We start from the raw sequence: 24869 nt of genomic DNA, 5'->3' as shown, positions 1-24869 counted from the left end.
AAAATAAACTCAAAAGAATTGAACAGCTCCAAGCTAAGCTTACATACAAGAAAGTTGAAACTTCTTAAACAATGATTCTTACACTTTCTACCTTTTACAAACGGCACTCTTTCTCACTAATGCAAAAACAACCTACAGATTGTCTGTTTCGGTTTCCTATGTTTAATAAGCATACCCTTTCTGCATGTTCTTAATTTGCCTGTCAATCAAACAAAACCAGGGTCTACGATCTGACATCTAAGTGAATCCAAAATGCACGCATACAGAGCAATTACACCGTTTAGCCTTTAAAGCGCACACTAACGTCCCTGTTCTTATAGAACAGCCCACCCTGTAGCTTAAAGTGAGTCACACAATCCGAGACTGACTAGCGTGCGCATTTGTACTTTCATTGAAACGTTCACAATGCCGAGCTAATCTAGCCCTATCACATTACAATTCAAAAGATTTTCGCTATGCAACGTGCACAATGTTTTGACGTACACATCATATTCCCGTCTATTAGCCTTCCACCCAAACCATTCCGCTTCCGCTATTCTTCTTAACACAATAGTGACAGGTAGATTCGACAGCCGCACTCTGCTCCACCAATCCGAATCTCCAATACACATTGCTTACCTTTCCAGGTGTACTTGACCCGACTTTTACTGCGTGAAATCCACTGAGGAAATTCTCATCTTGCCAGACGGAAGTTCGAACGACCGAGGTACAAAGATCTGTTTTGCTTGTGATACCTGTAGTTAATGCACTTTTGCTCAAATAAATGATCTAATTAATCGTCTAAACGAAATCAATAATATTAGAAATATTTATCATTGCCTCCTGATGTGATCTATCAATTTTTTTTATGTTGTGTAATGATGGAATGTACTAGGGTCACGGATTTTAAATGAGGCGCCTTTTGAGCTCTTGAATTTTCTTTGAATTTTGGATCTAATTTTAAGAAAGATTAAAACAAAAAGGAGGAACAACAGGTGGTCGATATTCAGCTACTTTCCTCTTTGCAGCTAGTTTGGTGAACGGTGCAAGTTTTGCAGAATGTCTATTTGAAAGACACGGAGAATACATTGGGAGGGAGATGGCATTTTGCACGGTTGGGTCATTTGGCACTTTCGGGAGGTATTGGGCTAAATGTAACCGCAATTACTGGTGGAGTTAGGCACTTCATCCCGTTCGTTAAACTGAGCGGGCCAAGAAGGTTGATGTATGAGGAGCGTTCGTGGCCATCGAGGTTTTGGAGAAATTGGCTTCGATCGTTTGCTGAATGGATGTTTTTCTTCTCTTAGGGATTGTAGGGCAAAAATAGCACGACCAATGGATAGAGTTTGGATGTTATCATCAGTCAATCCGCCCAGGTGCGCACACATACACACAAACCCACACTGCCCCATCATAGTTTGTGATATTTGTCCGAATTTTGGACCAATCTAAGATTATACCTAATATATTTGGGAAATTTAAATGTAGTCCAATTGTTCCCTTTTCTAAACAGGGCTGACAGAGTGATTGTACAGTGCTGTGTTGTTGCATCAATGTGTGAAGGACTGAGAGCAGTGTTTATGGAAGCAGGTTTATTTTTTTTTACAGCTTAGTGGATATTCCTACATTTTCCTGATTGATACCAGTGAATATGTGGCGCTGCACTTGGGGAGTTCGGGCCAAACGTAGTCTTCAAGTGAAGCGGGTTAGAGAGCGGTGGGATAACGGAACCAGAATATGCCGATGTAATTCACTCCCTATTTTAAAGCTATGCATTCCTTATTTTTATATTTCCATTGTAAATTGTTATGTTCGCATTTAGACCAAGATTATCTATGTAAGCCTGTCTATACTGCACCATACCCTCCTGCCAGTGGAACAAGCTTATGTAAATAGTTTCCATTATAAATGCAAATGTGGAATTTATAATGGCAAACACTGACAGGATTTGTGTGCAACGGAGAAGGAGGGTGAATTAGAGTCAAATCAGGTACATGAAGAGAAATAAAGAGGGAAATAAAGATTGGATTAAGAGAAAGAGATAAAAAAAAGAGACAGAAACGAAAAGTAAGAAAAAAATGTAAATTAAAAATTTGAAATTTTTTAAATCTCCAAGAAGAATTTACTACATGCAGGATAGAGGCTCAAAAGTTTAAATTGTTCCCTTTCTGGGCCAGAGAGGTTGATTGGGATTGCATGAACAATTATCATCTCATTAAAAGGGTACTTGCTATTAGTTATGAGCCCTAACTTTCTGAGGCGAGTTTAATGGCCAATTAATGTGCAAATCCATCAAGTTCTTAAAAATAACAGGAATCTAAGGGCGAGATGCCGTTTGTGCGAGGCAAATGGTGGAGTGACATTAATCGACCAGCAAGTCCTGGAGATGCACAGCTCACGATATAGCTCCTCATCCCCTAACTTGCTGGCCCATTTGTGCATGAATAACGGCGAGCATCGTTAACACGCTATTATTTTTCCAGGGAGATTTGTCTGAAGATGGTATCTATAATGGCCCAGAAATTCAGGTCGGGGGCTTCCCGCAGGTGCAAGCCCCCGACCTGCACTTACCTACCGCGCCGGCCATTGAGCTGTGGGCCTGCGTGGGATTCCGATCCTGGGCCTCCTCCAACTGCCGGCTCACAGTGCTTGCTTATCCCAGGGGCGCAGTTAGTTCGATGCATCTCCTGGGATCACGTGGGCCATGGAGAGCCAATGGTAGCAGGGAATGCTTCATTCATAAGTTTGACAGACCTGTCAAACCTATAAATACTATAAGCCCCAAAAATCACTAAATCTTCAAATACTTTTTTTTTTAATTACATTTTTAAAATAAACCATAAATTACATGAAATAACTATTTTCAACAATAATTTAAATTTTTGAAATAAATAATTACATTTTCTAATGGGGCTAAAAATAAACTTACCTTTCTTTAAAGTATTTAAAAATAATAAACCTGTGGAAAAAATGTTTTAATTTTAATTAATTCACCACTTACCTTGTTAAAAGCAGGCCTTGCGCCTGCTTTTTAAAAGTGTAACTCCTGGAGACTTACCCTCCCAGGAAAACCTGGAAAAAAAACGTAAGTTCGATGCGCACGCGCTGCCTCTCCTGTGCATGCGTTTCACCTCTGAACCCCTTCTTTCAGGGGAATGGAAGTGCCGGTTTCCCGCGCATGCGCAGTGCATGCATGAAACCGGCACTTCCATTGGGCTTACGGGTGAGTACCCTGTGCGTACTCACCCATGGAGACCCGAAGTTCTGGGCCAATGGCCCAGAAATTCGGGTCCCAACGCGTGAGTATGCACTGGGTACTCACGCGTAGGCCCAACAAAAGTGCCGGTTTTGTGCATGCACTGCGCATGCGCGGGAAACCGGCACTTCCATTCCCCTGAAAGAAGGGGTTGACAGGTGGAACGCGTGCGCCGGAGAGGCAGCGCGTGCGCATCAAACTTATGTTTTTTTTTGCAGTTTTCTCCGGGAGGGTAAGTCTCCAGCAGTTACACTTTTAAAAAGCAGGCGCAAGGCCTGCTTTTAACAAGGTAAGTGGTGAATTAATTAAAATTAAAACATTTTTTCCACAGGTTTATTATTTTTAAATACTTTAAAGAAAGGTAAGTTTATTTTTAGCTCCGTTAGAAAATGTAATTAATTTTTTCAAAAATTAAAATTATTGTTTAAAATAGTTATTTCATGTAATTTATAGTTATTTTAAAAATGTGATTTTAAAAAAAAGTATTTGAAGTTTTAGTGATGTTTTGGGGCTTATAGTATTTATAGGTTTGCCAGCTCTTCCTGTCAAACTTATGAATGAAGCATTCCCTGCTAACATTGGCTCTCCATGGCCCACGTGATCCCAGGGGACGCATTGAACTAACTGCGCCCCTGAAATACGTAAGCACTGCGCGCCGGCATTTGGAACAGGCCCAGGATTGGAATACCACGCGGGCCCACAGCTCAACGGCCGGCGCGCTAGGTAAGTGCAGGTCGGGGGCTTACACCCGTGGGAAGCCCCCGACCCGAATTTCTGGGCCAATACCACAAAGTCAAACTGATACTAATCACATCTCCAACTGGCGCCACTGACATTCTGGTGAACTTGCATTTCTTGCAAAAAGGAATGAATGTAAACGTCTATATTTTTTTCTTGATGGGACTGTGATGGTGGAAAAGAATGCTAGCAGTTCATTTGCACATGCAACCATTTAAATTTTGCTGTATGAAAGACGGCTGATTTTCTTGGCCCAGAGTGCGTCAAAAATCTAGAGAATAAGCACATGACAGAGGATGGAATAGAAGGGTATGCTGATAGGGTTAGGTGACGAGGGGTGGGAGGAGGCTCGTGTGGAGTTTAAACGCCGTCATAGAGCATTTGGGCCAAATGGCCTGTTTCTGTGCTGTAGACTTGATGTAACACAAGGAATATAAATAGTAAAAGGGTAGTCAAAGGAATGATGGGGCCTATTAGGGACCGAAAAGGAGATCTTCTGGTGGAGGCAGAAGGCATTGCTGAGATATTAAATGAGTACTTTGCATCTGCCTTCACAAAAGAAGAGGATGCTTCCATTGTCACATTAAAGGAGGAGGTTTTAGAGAAATAGGGCACAATAAAAATAGATAAAGAGGAGGTACCTAAAAGGTTGGGAGCGCTCAAAGTAGAAAAGTTACCTGGTCCAGGTGGGGTGCATCCTTGGTTGCTAAGGGAAGTAAGGGTGGAAATAACGGCGGCTCTGGCCACAATCTTCCAATCCTCCTTAGATATGAGAGTAGAGCCAGAGGATTGGAGGATTGCAAATGTTACACCCCTGTTCAAAAAACGGGAGAGGAATAAACCCGGCAACTACAGGCCAGTCAGGCTAATGTCGATAGTGGGGAAACTTTAAAAGACAATAATCTGAGACAAAATTAATTGGCAGTTGGAAAAATATGGGTTAATAAATGAAAGCCAGCATGGATTTGTTAAACATAGAAACATAGAAACATAGAAGATAGGAGCAGGTGTAGGCCATTTGGCCCCTTGAGCCTGCTCCGCCATTCAATGAGATCATGGCTGATCATCCAAATTCAGTACCCTGTTCCTGCCTTCTCTCCATATCCCTTGATCCCTTTAGCCTTAAGAAATATATCTAACTCCTTCTTGAATATATTTAATGAATTGGCCTCTACTGCCTTCTGTGGTAGATAATTCCACAGGTTCACCACTCTCTGGGTGAAGAAATTCCTCCTCATCTCGGTCCTAAATGGCTTACCCCTTATCCTTAGACTGTGACCCCTGATTCTGGACTCCCCGACCATCAGGAACATCCTTCCTGCATTTAGTCTGTCTAGTCCTGTTAGAATTTTATAAGTTTCAATGAGATCCCCTCTCATTCTTCTAAACTCAATGGCAAATTGTGTTTGACTAACTTGATTGAGTTATTTGATGAATTAACAGAGACAGTTAATGCGGGCAGTGCAGTTGATGTTGATCAAAGGCGTTTAATAAAGTACCACCGAATAAACTTGTGGATACAAAATTAGCTAAGGGACAGAAATCAAAGAGTAGCCTGTTTCTCTCTCCACGGATGCTGCCTGGCCTGCTGAGTTTTTCCAGTGTTTTCTGTTATTATTTTGGATTTCCAGCATCCGCAGTATTTTGCTATTGTATTAGTAGTTGTGAAAGGTTGTTTTTCGGACTGGAGGGAAGTTTGCAGTGGTGTCCCCCAGAGGTCGTTATTAGGACCACTGCGCTTTTTGATATATAATTGTAAAGTCTGTGGGTTGTTTAGTTAATTAATGCACAGACTCCAAGAGTAACTTAAAACAGGACTTTACTATTCGAAGGTCAGGGCGAATCTGCCCAATAATTCCTGACACAGCACTTATATACCGGTGTGGTCACCGTCGGTATTACAGTATACAGAAGCCAACAAAGTAGTGCAACACCTAAAGTAGTTCTCTTAAAGGTGGACGGTTACATACAATAGTTCTCTTAAAGGTAGACGGGTACATACACTACAATCCTCCCTTTTTAGCTTACAACATACTGATTCCCCATTAAACATACATTATAACATATATACAACTTTATGCAAGACAGTTCACAGATTCAGTCTCTCTGGAGGTTTCCGGACTCTGTCCGGATAACGCCTCGGTGGTGTCGTAACTCCCGGTGGGGTAGCAGGTGCTTCTGGCAAGGTCGATTCGGCTTGAAGGACAGTGTCAGGTTCATCTGATTCCAGTATTACCAGATCGGAGGTAGGTGTTCTGGGTATCTCTGTCTCAACATTAACCGTGTAAGGTGGTGGAGTAGATTGGCCATTTGTGGCTGACCCTATGATCTGGTCAACATGGCGCCTTATTATACTGTCCCCAATGTCCACCGTATACATCAACGGCCCTAGCCTTTTTCCAATAGTTCCAGGCTGCCATTTCTCGGTACGGTAGTCCTGGGCCAAAACTTGTTGACCTATCTGAAAAGATCTAGTTGGCCTTTCATTCATGCCCTGGAATTGCCGGTTCTCTACGTCCCTTCTGACGTTTGGCTTAAGCAAATCCAGCCGGCACCTTAGTCGTCTATTAAAAAACATCATGGCGGGAGTTTGATTTGTGACCGCATGTGTTGCATTCCTGTACGCCAACAAGAAGCTATCCACCTTATGTTGTAAGTTAATGGCTTCATTACCCATGGCCTTTATGGCCTTCTTGAAGGTCTGGACAAACCTTTCAGCCAATCCATTGGAGGCGGGATGGTATGGGGCTGACGTGTAGTGCTTAACCCCATTGCTCTTTAAGAATTTCTTGAATTCTTCGGACACAAATTGCGGTCCATTATCAGAACAGATCTGTTCCGGCAGCCCATTCCTAGCAAACATGGTCCTTAACACTGTGATGGTTTTTTCCGTGGTGGTGGTGGACATCTTTATTACCTCCGGCCACTTGGAGTGTGCATCCACCGCTATTAGAAACATTGAGTCCATAAATGGACCAGCAAAGTCGATGTGTACCCTTTGCCAAGGAGATGAGGGCCACTCCCATGGATGCAGAGGAGCCTGTGGTGGCGCGTTTTGGACCTTCTGGCATCCTAGACCGCTCTTAGTGATTTCTTCGATGTCTCCATCAATGCCTGGCCACCACACGAACGCTCTTACTAGGTTCTTCATTTTCACTCCACCCAGATGTCCCTCGTGCAGCTCCTTTAACACCTTCTGTTGAAGTTTGGGTGGAATCACCACTCTAGATCCACACATCAGGGTTCCTCGACACACTGACAGCTGTTCTTTTCTCTGCGAAAATGCTGGCAGCGTTGGTTCGCCCTGTGCTGGCCATCCCTCCACCGTTAAATCATAGACTCGTGAGAGAGTCGGGTCATTTCTTGTTTCGTTTTCGATCATCGAATTTGTTACTGGTAGACATTCCACTATGGATGAGTGGAACATCTCTACCGGGTCCACTGTAGTCGCTTCTTCTACTATCGGCAATGGCAAACGCGATAACCCATCAGCATTTCCATGCTGTTTGGACCTTTTGTATTCGATGTCATATTGATGTGCCCCAAGTAACACGGACCACCTCTGTAACCTTTGCACTGTCATGGTGGAAACGGCCTTGTTAGGGTTGAATATGGACACCAACGGCTGGTGGTCTGTCAGTAATGTGAACTTCTTGCCCTGCAGGTAATGATTGAATTTCTTTACGCCCCACACAAGGCTGAGGGCCTCCCTATCTATTTGAGCATAATTTCGCTCCGCGGAGGTCAATGATCGGGACGCGAATGCCACTGGCCTTTCCGAGCCATTTGGTAACTTGTGTGAAAGTACTGCTCCAATTCCATAGGGGGAAGCATCACAAGCTAGACGAAGAGGTGACGTTGGGTTGAAATGAGCCAACACTTCTTCAGAGGTAATCAACGCCTTGCTTCTGCGAAAGGCCTTTTTACATTCCTCACTCCACTTCCATGGTACTTCTTTCCGCAACAGAGCATTCAGCGGATGCAGCACCGTGGATAGATTCGGCAGAAACTTGTGATAATAATTAATCAACCCCAAGAATGATCTTAACTGTGATACGTTTTCCGGAGCGGGGGCCTTCACGACAGCTTCTATCTTGTCAGGTGACTTGTGCAGCCCCTCTCGGTCAATGACATGACCGCAGTACGAGATCCGTTTTTGGAAGAACTCACATTTCTTGCGATTAACTCGAAGGCCATATTCCTTCAACCTAGTGAGCACCAGTTTCAAATTTGTGAGGTGTTCTTCCTCGTCTTCTCCCGTAATCAGGATATCGTCTAAGTAACACTGCGTGCTTGGAATTCCTTGTAATACCTGCTCCATGGCCCTCTGCCAAATTGCTGGAGCCGAAGCTACCCCAAAAACCAGTCTATTATAACGATACAAGCCTCTGTATGTGTTGATGGTGAGGTACTGACGTGACTCTTCCTCGACTTCCATTTGTAAGTATGCCTGTGCCAGGTCTATCTTGGTGAAGTGTTTCCCTCCAGCCAACGAAGCAAAGATATCTTCAATCCGCGGAAGCGGGTATTGTACCGTGTGAAGCACCGGATTCACTGTGATCTTGAAGTCTCCGCAGATGCGGACCTTCCCCGGTCCCCCTGGCTTGTTACTTTGTGAAGACTTCATGACGGGAACAATGGGCGTGGCCCACCCTCTCCAGTCCACTTTTGACAGTACCCCTGATCGTTCAAGTTCTTCCAGTTCTGCCTCCACAGCAGGTCGTATCGCGTAAGGTACCGATCTGGCTTTGAAAAATTTTGGGCTTGCATGTTCTGCAATCTTAACCTTTGCCTTAATTCCTCGCAGTGTTCCCAGTCCTTGCTGGAATACCTCTTTAGCTTCGTCCAATATTCTGGACAACCGTTCAGGTTTGACATCTTCCTTTCCGGAATCTACCGTCATGGTGTTTAGAGAATGCCAGTCTATCTTTATTTTCCTGATCCACTCCCGTCCCAGAAGTGGTGGACTTCCCTCAGGCAACACATACAGGTCCATCCTTTGGTGATCTTTGTCCTTGTATCTCACCTTGACTTCTATCTTTCCGATGGGGTATACTTTGTGCCCCGTGTATGTCTGCAATACTAGTTCCGTATCCCGTAGGGGAATATGCTTGAATAACTTTTTATAATCATGCTTATTCATGACCGTCAACGCCGATCCGGTGTCCACTTCCATTTTCACTTGGACTTTTGCAATCTGTAGTGTGATCCAGATAGCTTGTCGGTCAGCTTCATTACTCACATTGTGAATTCTCAGACTATCCAGTTCCTTGCAGTTGGAGTGTGAGTCCGAATTCTGTTCTTCCGGACTCTTCCTAGTCACCTCATGTACCTTTCTGTACCTCTTTTGTGGTGACTCATTATTGTTGGTCTTCTTTCCTGACCGGCATACCTTAGCTATGTGACCGAACTTGCCACATTTCCTACATTCCTGGTTCTTAAACCAGCATTGGTTCTGGTCGTGTGTTGTCTTCCCACAACGATAGCATTTTGTTGTTGTCGAGGTAATTTGATCCACACTGAGTGCCGCTGTCTTTAGCTGCATTTCCGCAGTTCCCTTCGCTGCGGCTTCGTGCGATGCTGCAATAAGGACAGCCCTGTCAAGTGTAAGGTCGTTCTCTTCGAGTAGTCACTTTTGCGTTCCTTCCTTTGCCAATCCACACACAAACTTGTCTCGCAATGCCTCTGTCAGATTCCCTCCAAACTGGCAGTGTTTCGCTAGCCTACGCAGTTCAATCAGGTACTCCGCGTTGCTTTCCTCTTTCCGTTGCGTTCTCGCGTAAAATTTGGATCGTTCCACTAACATCAGTGGTGCGGGGTTAAAGTGATCCTTCAGAACAGCCACAATATCCTCGAAAGTCTGATCCGCCGGTTTAGCCGGTGATAGTAGATGCTTCAAGAGCCCGTATGTCTTCGCGCCCATCGAGTTTAGCAAGGTTATAGCTTTGTCATCTTCTTCTATTTTATTGGCCTCACCATAGATCTCAATGCGTTCCACATACGTGGCCCAGTCTTCTACCTCGGAATTAAAATCGTTGATGTTACCCCGCTTAGGCATCTTCCTCTCTTCCTGATAACACCACGGATTATTTCTTTAAATTTTCTTTTTTTTCAAGATGGCGGTTCCCGCGAAAATGGCGGTTTCACAGAATCACAGAATCACAGAAACCCCACAGTGCAGATAGAGGCCATTTCGGCCCATCGAGCCTGCACCGACACATATCCCACCCGATCCCCGTAACCCCTACACCAACACATATCCCACCCTATCCCCGTAACCCCATGTATTTAATCCCCCTAACACTAAGGGTCAATTTATCATAGCCAATCAACCTAACCTGCACATCTTTGGACAAGTTTCCCGCGCTTATCTTCTCTCCCCGCCCACTTCAATGGCGGTTCCCCGCTTCTGTCTTCTTCTCCGCCTAATGGCGGCTTCCCGCGTTTCTTCCCCTGGCGGGAGGGGTACACTTTCCCCACGGGTGACGGCCGCTGGCTTACAGGTTCACAGCCTGCGCGTCGGCTTCAGTGCTTTCCCTTTTCTCGGCAGGGCAACCGGCGCTGGGTACACCCCGTTGACGGCGAACAGTTTCAGCCGCTGGGCTGGCTCTCGCTCAGTTCCCCTTGCTTGGGCTCTGTCTCTCTCCCACTCGCTCGGCTCTACCGGCGCTGGGTACACCCCGTTGACGGCGAACAGTTTCAGCCGCTGGACTGGCTCTCGCTCAGTCTCCCTTGGTCGGCTCTGCCTCTCCCGCTCGCTCGGCTCCCAATCGCGCCTCCCAGCCCTCTCGCAGTCCGGTGCTTCCCTCCCCGGCTGCGGCTGAGTTTTTATATCTTCCTGCGCCTACACTCCCGGTCGCAGCGCTTCGTGGCTTCGGTCGCTGCCCGGCCTTTTTCACCGGTCGCGGTCTAGCTGTCTCACGACGCCGTTGCGTCCCCAGCCTGTCTGTACCGCGGCTTCCTTGCTCCACGCTGCCCCAGTCTCAGCGCCTCTGGGCCCGACTTCTGTCCGGCTCCTTTCCCCCTCGACCGTGGTCGAGTGCACCGCCCTTATCCTCCGGTTATTCTTTTTACTTTCCCTTACTCACAGTCACCGTGGCCGCCTTGCTTCTCGTGCTGATCGGCTCACTCCTCACCGTGGCAGAAGGGACAGTCAGTGCCTGTTGCTGATGGAAGTCTTTGTCTCTAAATTCTTCCTCCTTTCTAGTTCTGCAGCCTCGAGTTTTTTCCCAGCAGAACGACGAGGGCGGTTCCCTCTTCTCGACGCTCGTTAACTGCTTCGGAAGTATTGTTGCCGCAGGGTACGATCGGACTCGTCGCCACTGTAAAGTCTGTGGGTTGTTTAGTTAATTAATGCACAGACTCCAAGAGTAACTTAAAACAGGACTTTACTATTCGAAGGTCAGGGCGAATCTGCCCAATAATTCCTGACACAGCACTTATATACCGGTGTGGTCACCGTCGGTATTACAGTATACAGAAGCCAACAAAGTAGTGCAACACCTAAAGTAGTTCTCTTAAAGGTGGACGGTTACATACAATAGTTCTCTTAAAGGTAGACGGGTACATACACTACAATAATAATGACCTGGACTTGGGTATACAGATGACACAAAACTTGGAAATGTAGTAAACAATGAGGAGGATAGTGACAGACTTCAGGAGGACACAGACAGATTGGTGAAATGGGCAGACACATGGCAGATGAAGTTTAACGCAAAGAATTTTGAAGTGCTTCATTTTGGTAGGAAGAATGAGGAGAGGCAATATAAACTAAATTCTACAATTTTAAAGGGGGTGCAGGAACAGGGAGATCTGGGTGTGAACGTATACAAATGTTTGATGGTGGCAGGACAAGTTCAGAAGGTTGTTAGCAAGGCATATGGGATCCTTGGCTTTATGAATAGCGGCAAAGGGCTAGATTTTGATTCTGGAGGCGTGTAGGAGGTGGGACTACAACTTTCGGGGTTGTAGTCCCGCCTCCATCGAGTTGCGGCCAATCCACACGATTTTCACTTGATTGACCTTGTTGAGCCCACCCAGCGGGCTCAGCAGGCCAATTAAGGGCCACCCGGCAACAGGTGACATCACAGATTGACATTTCATCTGTCAAGAACTTTTGACAGACGAGATATCAGCGTTTAACACACTGACAATCTGTACAATAAGTTAATTCCTTCCTCTCAGGCTGATTTAGAGATCTCTCCAGAACAGAAAGCTGAATGCTGCAACTTTTGACAGCCCGCGGCCATTCTGCTTTCTGTACAGGTGAGATGAGGGACTCCCGAGACCTGAAGGAAGGAAGACTGTAAAGGTATGTAAAGGTAAGTAAAACTTCTTTAAACACTTTACACACACCAAACACACTTACCTCTTCACTCATGCACCCATCACTCACCTGAACATCTTGAACCCTCTAAATCCTTCAGCCCGACGGCCCACCTCACTAACTTGGAGCCGTCGGGAATCCCACACTTCAGCAATAAAAATAGGGATTAGGCTAAAAACTGCCTGTTAACTACCTGTTAACAGGCAGTAAATTGGCACTAATCCCCTTCCCGCCTCGGGGAGGCGGGTCCCAGTGTGGGTCGGGTATCTGTCTCCTTTGAAACTGGCATGGAGGCGGGTTGGGGGCGGGATGGGTTCGTGCCCCCCCCCCCGATTTTGAGATTTTAACCCTCCACATGCCTCCAATCCCGCCTCCATGGCCCAATGAAAATCCTGCCCATAGAGTACAAAAGCAAAGAAGTTATGCTAAACCTTTATAAAACACTGGTTAGGCCCAGCTAGAGTATTGTGGCCAAGTCTGGGCATCATACTTTAGGAAGGATGTCAAGGCTTTAGAGAGGGTGCAAAGGAGATTTACTAAAATGGTACCAGGGATGAGGGACTTCAGTTATGTGGAGAGACTAGAGAAACTGGGTTTGTTCTCCTTAGAGCAGAGAAGAGTAAGGGGGGATTTGATAGAGGTGTTTTAAATCATGAAGGGTTTTGATAGAGTAAATAAGGAAAAACTGCTTCCAGTGGCAGAAGGGTTTGTAACCAGAGGACACACGTTTAAGGTAATTGGCAAAAAAAAGAGGCAACATGAGGGGGAAAAAAATTATGCTGTGAATTGTTATGATCTGGAACGCACTGCCTGAAAGAGCGATGGAAGCAGATTCAATAATAACTTTCAAATGAGAATTGGATAAATACTTGGAGGGGAATATTTTGTAGGGCTATGGGGAAAGAGCAGGGGAGTGGGACGAATTGGATAACTCTTTCAAAGAGCCGATACAGACACGGTGGGTAGAATGGCCTCCTTCTGTGCTCTATCATTCTATTATTCTATCACCTTCCTGTGTGCAAACTGGCTGCCACTTCTGCCTACATAATAGGAGCAACAACACTTACAAAGTAATTTATTAGATATGAGGCAGTTTAGGATGTCCCAGGGATGTGATGAAATGCTACATAAATGCAATTTAGTTCTTTTTTAAATACCATTTGGTTTTCCTTAAATTCCCATATTCTGGCTGAGTGTCCCTTTACCCTTTTGGCCATTCCAGTGCACCACATGAAAGCCCTCTTTTTAGTTCATGTATATCAAAAGGGAAAGACTGACGTAGCAATTTTTCAAATATTGCAGAGAAAGTCTTAGCCTAGCAATGAAAATTCACAGAATAATAGATCTATCTCAATTTTGTACTATAAAAATAACCTAAAACAACTCGGCTGAATATGTAATAGGCTTTGCAAGTTACAGGAAACTTTCGATTAACCGGCCCCTAAATAACCGGAACGCTCTATCCACTGGCAAAATTCAGGAGTCGGTTCAGGTAACTTTTTTTACTTTTAGTTACTTTTTTTACTCCATTTGTTGCTGTGCAAGGGTGTAGCTGAAGCTGTTGCTAAGCTACAGAGATGCTTGCAACTTGTGCCGATTGTTTTGAAGAGCAACAGGGTTTGTTGCTTTATACGGAGCTCTGAGCTCTGTATCTTTTACTATAGCGTTCGGTTATCCGGAATTGTTGATGAACCGGCAACATGTCGGTCCCGTCTGTGCCGGATACCAGAAAGTTTCCTGTACTAATTTTTACCAAGTGCAGTTTACAAATGCCTACGTGCAGTAACATATATTATCAAGAGAGGGCAGCAGAGAAACCAAAATCATAGTATGATAGCAAAATACTGCAGATGCTGGAAATCCAAAATAACAACAGAAAATGCTGGAAAAACTCAGCAGGCCAGGCAACATCCGTAGAGAGAAAATAGAGTCGACGTTTTGGGTCTTTGAAAAAGGGTTAGACCCGAAACGTCGACTCGATTTTCTCTCCACGGATGTTGCCTGGCCTGCTGAGTTTTTCCAGCATTTTCTGTAACTAAAATCATAGATACTGTTGCGGAAACTCCAGCTTTAGGGTAATTGTGTGTTAAGTGATCCTATCAGTCCGCCAAGTCTGTTGTTCTCCTCCAAGAAAAATGTACGTACTGTACACAATAATTTTTTTTTTTACTGAGAAATGTTACCACAATAAGGAAATCACCCAAAAAGGCCCAGTCTTCATAAAAAAAAAGGGTCTCGGCAAGTATTTATTTTTTCTTTGGGGGAGATAGAAGACTAAGAGGCTTTTATAATTATATAATTTGGGAATGGGCTGTTATCTTGAAATGACGAACATATGTAAATGACGGGCAGAGCAAAGACCAGCTTGTCCATCAAGCCTGCCTAACACTCCTGATGGCTGGAGCATTATGACCAGACCCTACCTACCCAGCCCGCCCCGCAGCCATGTAATATCTCTGTGATATTTGCAACAAACAAATTAGTACGTCCGTACGAAATTCCATTGTGCCATATTTTAACATTTGTTAATACATTTACTTTAATGGGTTAATGAATCAATTTAAATAGTGTGTAAAGGAATTTCATACCAACAGCATGTTTGTTAAAAGCAGAAGTGAAAGTGGTTTCAGCCCTAATGTAAGAAAAAAAAACTTTGCTAAGATTTTTTTCTTTTTCATCAGACAGTGATTTTTTTGACAGAGATAGTGCGAGCTGGGCATGTGAAAATAACTAGATTAAAAAGGGCCCATTATTCTATTGTGACACAATATTAGAATATGTAATACCTGTTAATGGCTCTAACATTTCCTCATTATCTTGATTATCATCCAGGAAATCCATCATTGCAAGAGGTCAATTTCACTCTTCCCACAATGCAAGGACGCGAGCAGCCAACGACTGTGATTGTAACCCAACAATGTGCCCCGATACCAGTAATTATGGAACAACCACGATTGCCCATATGCGTTGGTCCATCTTTTACTGACCATTCTGCACATACAGTTTGTCCTAATCCCACCTGTCGGCGTGACATTATGACTCAGATCACCTACAAAGTAGGTCTCCTGGGTTGGATCATTTTTTTTACAATGCTATTTTTGGGGTAAGTGCTTTGAATTTTTTGTCAGCTTGTGCAATTTATTAATAGTAAATAATTTCCTTGGTATCTTCCTCCAGCCACTCTCCACGCCATTGGACAGGGTTTCTGCTCCTGGCACAGAGTGCTTGCAGATTTTGGCAATGTAACCTTGTGCTATATTCCAAGGCTGGATAACTTAATTCATTATTGCGAGCTTCCGATCTAGTTGGTACCTGCAGACTGGAGCTCACAGCGAAGGGAGGGGCTGCAGCTCATGCCGCCCCTTGACAAGTATGTGGTCCCGTATGGGGGCAAAAATAACACGAGCCTTTATTACGGCTAAAAATTATTTCTAAGTATTTGTCAGCCTTTATGGGGGTGAATAATTGAATCATGCAGCACAGAAGGAGGCCACTTAGCCCAATCGTGCCTGTGCCTGCTCTTTGAAAGAGCCACCATAATAACATAAGAAATAGGAGCAGGAGTAGGCCCTATGGCCTTTCGAACCTGCTCTGCATTCATTAAGATCATGGCTGAACCTCTGCATTAACTCCACTTTCCTGTCCTACCCCCATATCCCATGATTCCCTTAGTGCCCAAGAATCTATCACTCTCAGCCTTGAATATACTCAATGACTGAGCATCCACAGCCCTCTGGGGTAGAGAATTCCAAAGATTCACCGCCCTCTGAGTGAAGAAATTTCTGCTCACCTCAGTCCTAAATGGCCGACCCCTTATTCTGAGACTATGACCCCTGGTTCTAGGCTCTCCAGCCAGGGGAAACAACCTCTCAGCCTCTACCCTGTCAATCCCTCTAAGAATTTTGTACATTTCAATGACATCACCTCTCATTCTTCTAAACTCCAGGGAGCATAGGCCCATTCTACTCAATCTCTCCTCATAGGACAGCCCTCTCATCCCAGGAATCAATCTAGTGAACCTTTGTTGGATCCCCTCTAAGGCAAGTATATCCTTCCTTCGATAATGAGACCAAAACTGTACACAGTACTTAGGTGTGGTCGCACCGAAGCCCTATAAAATTACAGCAAGGCTTCCTAACTCTCATACTCTAACCCCCTACCCCAATCCTTCATTACTCTTCAACCTTCCTACTCTCCTGCCACCATCCCAGGCTTGACTCCCTCTTAGATAAGCCCACAGCTTCCCTCCGTGCCTCTCTTGGCATCCTATGAAGGGCCCATCGAGGCACTCGTCACTGCCACCTTGCGAGCAGCAACCCCAACTGTCCCATCCTACTCTCTCGCCAACTTTCCCACCCAGCGCAGCCACTGGGGGCAAATCTTGCCAATCTCCTCCCCATCCAACTCAACCCCACCCCAGCGCTGACCCTGTGGATGCTGGCAGTGGGGCAACCATCACCGACCCTCTCCGCATCTCCCTCCAGAATGTCTGTTCACTTGCAAAGAAGGCCCTTGCCATCCATGAGCTTATCGTGGATGACTGCATCGATATCATGGCCCTGACGGAAACTTGGTTGAGGGGTGATGACACCTTACCCTTAAATGAAGTCTCCCCACCTGGCTATACCTTCCACTACTTGCCTCGCTCAGACTATCGTGGTGGCAGTGTGGCTCTCATCACCAAATCACACCTTGGTCTGCCCCCCCATTCCTCTGGCAATTTCTCCCCCTTTGAGCATCTCACCTTATTCCACCCCTCTCACCTCTCATTTAAAATTCTTGTTCTCTACCGCCCACCTAAGTTCCATAAAATTGTTATTACTGAGCTATCTTCACTGTTCTCCTCCCTCAGCCTCTGCACCGAACAACTTCTCATCCTCGGTAATTTCAACCTCCATCTCAATTCATCATGCTCTCACTAGCCTCCCATCCTCCCTTAATCTCTCCCTCCATGTAAACTCCCCAAACCATATTCAAGGCCACTCCCTCGACTTTGCCATCTCTCCTGGCCTCGCTACTCCCATCGTGTCACTTGCAGATAAGGCCATCTCTGAACATTTCCTCGTATCACTCTCCACCCACATCCCCCTTCCACCCACCTCCCCCAACCCTACTTCTTTCTGTGTACGCCCTGGAAAAAACTCCCTCCCAACTCTCTTACAACTGCACTTATGAAATCACAACTGTCCAGCCTCTGGCCCTCCATTCACCATGACATTTCTGCAGCTACCGATCTGCTCAACCACACCCTCACCACTATCTTTGATGCCCTAGTCCCTACTAAAACAATGACCCTCTCTCACCCTGGCATTTCCCTGGTACGGCCCTCATCTTCGCTCCCTTAAGTCCAATGGACGCAGACTCGAACGGATATGGCGGACAACTGGTTTAGCCATTCACCGCCAGATCTGGTTCGATCACATAAAGCACTATTGGGCCCTGCTCTCGTCTACCAAAATTGCTCACTATTCCAGAATCATTCTGGAATGCAAAGATAAACCCCGGCTCCTATTCTCTATTGCTAACCGTCTTCTAAAACCCCTCTCCCCTGTCTCCTCCACCCTCACCTCCGATAACAAATGTGAGGAGCTCATGGACTTCTTTGTCTCTAAGATTGAGACTATCTGTTCAGCTGCCTCTGCCACTTCCCTTCCTTCCCCTAGCCCACTGGGCCAAACTTCCTCTAAGGTTCCCCCCTGCCCTAGCCCTGAATTCTCATCTTTCTCCAGTTTCTCTCTGATCTCCCCTCATGACCACTCCATGCTCATCTTGTCCATGAGACCTACCTCCTGCTCCCTCGACCCTATTCCCACCAAACTGCTGACCACCCAACTTCCTTTTCTGGCTCCCATGTTAGCTGATATTGTTAACAGTTCTCTCTCCTCAGGTACTGTCCCTCTCTCCCTCAAATCTGCCATTATCACCCCTCTCCTCAAAAAACAAACCTTGATCCCTCCGTCCTTGCAAACTACCGCCCCATCTCCAACCTCCCTTTCCTCTAAAAAGTCCTTGAACGTGTTGTTGCCTCCAACATCCGTGCCCATCTTTCCTGCAATTCCATGTTTGAATCCCTCCAATCAGGTTTCCGCCCTTGCCACAGTGCCGAACAGCTCTCATCAAAGTCACAAATGACATCCTTTGTGACTGTGACAAAGGTAGACTACCCCTCCTTGTCCTTCTTGACTTGTCTGCAGCCTTTGACATGGTTTACCACTCCATCCTTCTCCGACACCTCTCCACCGTCGTCAAGCTGAGTGGGACTGCCTGGTTCCATTCTCATCTATCTAATCGTAACCAGAGAATCACCTGCAACAGCTTCTCTTCCCACTCCTGCACCGTTACCTCTGGTATCCCCCAAGGATCTATCCTTGGCCCCCTCCTATTTCTCATCTACATGCTGCCCCTTGGCGACATCAGCCGAAAACACAGCGTCAGTTTCCACATGTACACTGACGACACCAGCTCTACCTCATTACCACTTCTCTCGACCCCTCCACGGTGTCTAAATTGTCAGACTGCTTGTCCGACATACAGTTCTGGATGAGCAAAAATTTTCTCCAATTAAATATTGGGAAAACCGAAGCCATTGTTTTTGGTCCCCGACACAAACTCCGTTCCCTAGCCACTGACTACATCCCTCTCCCCCTAACAACTGTCTGAGGCTGAACCACACTTTTCGCAACCTTGGTGTCATATTTGACCTTGAAATGAGCTTCCGACCACATATCCGCAGCATAACAAAGACCGCCTACTTCCACCTCCGTAACATCACCCATCTCCGCCCTTGCCTCAGCTCAACCGCTGCTGAAACCCTCATCCATGCCTTTGTTACCTCTAGACTTGACTATTCCAACACAATCCTGGCTGGTCTCCCACATTCCACCCTACGTAAACTTGAGGTCATCCAAAACTTGGCTGCCCGTGTCCTAACTCGCACCAAGACCTGTTTGTCCATCACCCCTGTGCTCGCTGACCTACATTGGCTCCCGCTTAAGCAGTGCCTCAATTTCCAAATTCTCATCCTTGTTTTCAAATCCCTCCATAGCCTTGCCCCTTCCTATCTCTGTAATCTCCTCCAGCCCCACAACCCCCCGAGATATCTGCGCTCCTCTAATTCTGCCCTCTTGAGGATCCCTGATTATAATCGCTCAACCTTTGGTGGCTGTGCCTTCTGTTGCCTAGGCACTAAGCTCTGGAATTCCCTGCCTAAACCAGTCTGCCTCTCTACCTCTCTTTCCTCCTTTAAGACGCTCCTTAAAACCTACCTTTTTGACCAAGCTTTTGGTCACAGCCCTAATTTCTCCTTATGTGGATCGGTGTCAAAATCTTTGTCTTAAAATACTCCTGTGCAGCACCTTGGGACGTTTTACTACGTTAAAGGCGCTATATAAGCAGTGCATGCCCGCATGCAACAAGACCTGGACGACGTTCTGGCTTGGGCTGATAAGTGGTAGGTAACATTCGCGCCACAGAAGTGCCAGGCAATGACTATCTCCAACAAGTGAGAATCTAACCAACTCCCTTTGACATTCAACGGCGTTGCCATCGCCAAATCCCCCACCATCAACATCCTGGCAGTCACCATTAATCAGAAACTTAACTGGACCAGCCACATAAATACTGTGGCAACAAGAGCAGGTCAGAGGCTAGGTATTCTGCGGCGAGCGTCTCACCTCCTGACTCCCCAAAGCCTTTCCACCATCTACAAGGCACAAGTAAGGAGTGTGATGCAATACTCTCCACGTGCCTGGATAAATGCAGCTGCAACAACACACAAGAAGCTCGACACCATCCAGGACAAAGCAGCCCGTTTGATTGGCACGCCATCCACCACCTTAAACATTCACTCCCTCCACCATTGGCGTACTGTGGCTACAGTGTGTACCATCTACAAGATGCACTGCAGCAACTTGCCAAGGCTTCTTCAGCAGCACCTCCCAAAACTGCGACCTCTTCCACCTAGAAGGACAAGGGCAGCAGGTGCATGGGAACATCACCACCTCCAAGTTCCCCTCCAAGTCTCACACCATCCTGACTTAGAAGTATATCACCGATCCTTCATCATTGCTGGGTCAAAATCCTGGAACTCCCTCCCTAACAGCACTGTGGGAGTACCTTCACCACACGGATTGCAGCGGTTCAAGAAGGCGGCTCACCACCACCTTCTCAAGGGCAACTAGGGATGGGCAATAAATGCTGGCCTTGCCAGCGACACTCACACCCCATAAATGAATATAAAAATACAAGTTGTTGTTGTTGTTGTTGTTAAAGGCTAACATACCATTTGCCTTCCTAATTGCTTGCTGTACCTGCATGTTAACTTTCAGTGTTTTGTGTGCAAGGACACTCAAATCCCACTGAATTCCAACATTTACCAGTCTCTCACCTTTTAAAAAATATTCTGCTTTTTGATTCTTTCTACCAAAGTGGATCATTTCACACTTCCCAACATTATACTCCATCTGCCACCTTTTTGCCCAATTATTTAACCAGTCTATTTCTCTTTACAACCTCTTTCCTTCCTCCTTACAGCTTACTTTTGCACCAAGCATTGTATCATCAGCAAACTTGACATATTACTCTTGGTCCTTTCATCTAAGTCAGTAATATAGATTGTAAATCGCTGAGGCACAAGCACCTCATTAGTTACAGTCTGCCTGAACTGACTCGTTTATTCTTACTCTCTGTTTTCTTTCTGTTAACCAATCCTCAGTCCATGCTAATATATTATCCCAACCCCATGAGGCCTAATCTTGTGCAATAACCTCTTGTGTGGCACCTTATTAAATGTCTTCTGAAAATCCAAGTATACTACATTCATTGGGTCCCCCTTATCTACCTTGCTAGTTACTCCCTGAAAAAACTCTAATAGATTTGTCAAACATGATTTCCCTTTCATAAAGCTGTGTTGACTCTGCCTAATCATATTGTGATTTTCCAAATGCCCTTTTACCACATCCCTAACAATAGATTCTAGCATGTTTCCTACTACTGAGGTCAGGCTAACTGGCCTGTAGTTCTGTTTTCTCTCTCCCTCCTTTCTTGAACAGAGGGGTTACATTTGCTACCTTCCAATCCATGGGGACCGTTCCAGAATCTAGGGAATTCTGGAAGATCAAAACCAATGCATCCACTATCTCTGTAGCCACCTCTTTTAAAAACCTAGGATGTAAGCCATCAGGTCCAGGGGATTTGTTAGCTTTTCTTCCCATTAATTTTTTCAGTACTTTTTCTTTACTAATATTAATTACTTTAATTTCCTCACTCTCATTAGACCATTGATTCCCTACTATTTCCAGTATGTTCTTTGTGTCTTCTACTGTGAAGACAAGACACAAAATATTTGTTTAACGTCTCTACTATTTCCTTATTTCCCATTACAATTTCTCCTGTCTCTGCCTCTAAAGGACCCATGTTTACTTTCACTAACCTCTTCCTTTTTACATATTTGTAGAAGCTCTTACAATCTGTTTTTATATTTCTTGCTAGTTTACTCATATTCTATTTTCTCCCTCTTTGTCAATTTCTTGGTCATCTTTTTCTGATTTTAACACCCTCGCAATCCTCAGGCATACTACTCTTTTTGGCAACATTGTAATCCTCTTCTTTTAATCTAGTACTATCCTTAACTTCTCTAGTTAGCCATGGCTGTACCACTTTAAATGTTTGCCATTGCTTATCTACCATCAAATCTTTTAATCTAATTTACCAATCTACCTTAGTCAACTCACTCCTCATACCTCCGTAATTGGCTTTGTTTAAATTCAAGACCTTAGTTTTGGACTTAACCACATCACTCTCAAACTCAATATGAAAGTCTATCATATTATGATCACTCTTCCCCAGAAGCTCCTTTACTGTAAGATTACTAATTAACCATGTGTCATTTCAAAATACTAGATTAAAATAGCCTGTTCCCTAGTTGTTTCCTCAAAATATTGTTCTAGAAAACTGTCTCAATTGCATTCCATGAACCCCCCCTCCAAGCTACTTTTGCCAATTTGGATTGCCAGTCTATATGAAGATTAATAAAGTCCTGTACGATTATTGTATTAGCCTTGACATGCTCCTCTAATTTTCTGATTTATACTCTGTCCGACACTATGATTACTGTTAGGGAGCCTATAAACTACTCCCACCAGTGTTTTCTGCCCTTTGATATTTCTTAGCTCCACCTATACTGATTCTACGTCCTGATTTTCTGATCTAAGATCGTTTCTCACTACTGCCTTTATCTCATCATTTATTACCAGAGTTACCCACCTCCTTTTCCATTTTTCCTATCTTTTCTAAAAAGTCAAGTATCCTGCAGTATTTAGTTCCCAACTTTGGTCACCCTGCAACTATGTCACAGTAATGGTTAATAGATCAAACCAATTTATCTCTCTGTGTGCCATTAAATCATCTATCTTGTTATGAATGCTTTGTGCATTCAGATATAGCAGCTTTAATTTTAACTTTTTACTATTTTTCCCTGATGTGGCCTTAGTTGCTAATGCCCTTTTACTGTTGTTAAACTCTTTGTTCCTTCCTGACACAATCTGCTTGATTTTACCCAAATCACTACTCTGCTCTACAGCCTTGACTTTTCTCTTCAGACTTATAAATTTACCCTTATCTGAACCCAAACCTATCCAATTAGTTTCACTCCCCTGTGGAAAGCTGAAACCTAGGGAAGAGAAACCAAATGTGGAATCTGTGGGCAAGTGACGGAGTGGCATGGATTTTTACCTCCATTTGATGGCAGGTTTTGTGGAGCTGCTGCTGCATGAATCTTATGTGAGGATAAACTACCGAGAGGACTTAAAGATAACTGTCTGCGTGTGGGGTCAAAAAATGGAGCCTATAAAAATGCTGTCAATATTTCTATTCCATACTGCAATTTTTCTAAAGGCTGCCTGGGGCACAACAAGAGGCTGACAAAACCCAATGCCTGTAGACATGAGACAGGGTAATGGGGTCTATGGTCAACTGATGGAATGGTGCAGCACCTAAAGCAGCCATGTTATGGCTGGTGACATGGAGGTGCTGCTGTGCGAGGCGGGATGCCTTGTTTTGGCACTTCAGGTACCCTCCCTGGAGGACAGCAGTGCAGCATGCGGAGGGAGGACTTGACCTTGGCTGTCATGAGCAGTGCCAATCCTAAGGTGCCAGTTGTTGTTTATTTATTTTTTACAGTAAATGCAGTTGGCTCCTTGCTGACCTTGAGCCTGCAGTCAGGCAATGTGCCAGGGCCTGTAGGTGCGGCTGGTGGTATAATAGCTGTTGTGGGCAGTCCAATTCTTGTGTCGGGCGATCTCCCTTGCATGGCTTCTTGCACCTTGTACCACTTCAACCATAAAATACTCCGAGTGGGCCAGTTCAAAACCAATCTCCACAATGTCAACAATAACAGCTTGCATTTATATAGCGCCTTTAATGTCGTAAAACATCCGAAGGCGCTTCACAGGAGTGTTATCACACAAAACTTGACACCGAGCCAAATAAGGAGATATTAGGAAAAGTGACCAAAAGCTTGGTCTAAGAGGTAGATTTTAAGGTAGTGTCTTAAAGGAGGAGAGAGAGAGGCGGAGAGGTTTAGGGAGGATATTCCACAGTTTAGGACCTAGTCAGATGGAGGAACGGGCACCAATGGTGGGGCAAAAGAAATCAGGGTGCACAAGAGGCCAGAATTAGCAGAGTTGTTGGAGGTTTATAGGGCTGTAGGAGTTTACAGAGATAGGGAGGGGCGAGGCCATGGACTGATTTGAACACAATCATAGAATCATACAGCACAGAAGGAGGCCATTCAGCCCACCGTGCCTGAAGAGCAATCCAATTTGTCCCACATCCCTGCTTTTTCCCCATAGCCGTGCAATGTTTTCCACTTGAAGTATTTATCCAATTCCCTTCTGAAAGTTACTATTGAATCTGCTTCCACCACCCCGTCAGGCAGTGCATTCCAGATCATAGCAATTAGCTGTGTAAAAAAAATTATCCTCATGTCTCCTCTGGTTCTTTTGCCAATTACCTTAAATCTGTGTCCTCTGGTTACCGACCCTCCTGTCAATGGAAACAGTTTCTCCCTATTTACTCTATCAAAACCTCTCATAATTTTGAACACCTCTATCAAATCTCCCCTTACTCTTCTCTGCTCTAAAGAGAACAATCGCAATTTCTCTAGTCTCTCCACATGACTGAAGTCCCTCATCCCTGGTACCATTCCAGTAAATCTCCTCTGCACCCTCTCCAAGGCCTTGACATCCTTCCTAAAGTGTGGTGCCCAGAATTGAACACAATACTCCAGGCAGGGCCTAACCAGTGTTTTATAAAGGTTTAGCATAACTTCCTTGCTTTTGTACTCATGCCTCTATATATAAAGCGAAGGATCCCATATGGATTTTTAACCACCTTATCAACTTGTCCTGCCACCTTCAAAGATTTGTGTACATAAACCCTCAGGTCTCTCTGTTCCTACACCCCCTTTAAAATTGTACAATTTAGATAATAATGCCTCTCCTCATTCTTGCTTCCAAAATGTATCACTTCGCACTTCTCCGCGTTAAATTTCATCTGCCATGTATCTGC

The 24869-nt window shown here is 45.0% G+C and overlaps 1 long non-coding RNA gene across 1 annotated transcript in view; it reads left to right on the top strand.

Annotated features, from left to right (window-relative positions):
• Positions 1 to 521: 521 nt before the first annotated feature.
• The window catches only part of LOC147110452 (uncharacterized), a 48376-nt gene continuing 24028 nt past the window's right edge, over positions 522 to 24869 (top strand). Inside the window, exons 1-2 of the long non-coding RNA XR_015079924.1 lie at positions 522 to 706; positions 15135 to 15405. This is a non-coding gene — a long non-coding RNA (uncharacterized LOC147110452). The remainder of the gene's footprint in view (positions 707 to 15134; positions 15406 to 24869) is intronic.

Source organism: Somniosus microcephalus, chromosome 11 (genome assembly GCF_052327205.1).
Source record: "Somniosus microcephalus isolate GS21.2 chromosome 11, FLI_Smic_1.0, whole genome shotgun sequence".
Classification (NCBI taxonomy): Eukaryota; Metazoa; Chordata; class Chondrichthyes; order Squaliformes; family Somniosidae; genus Somniosus; species Somniosus microcephalus.
Note: the sequence above shows the minus strand (reverse complement) of the source record. Positions and strands in the feature narration are given on the sequence as shown.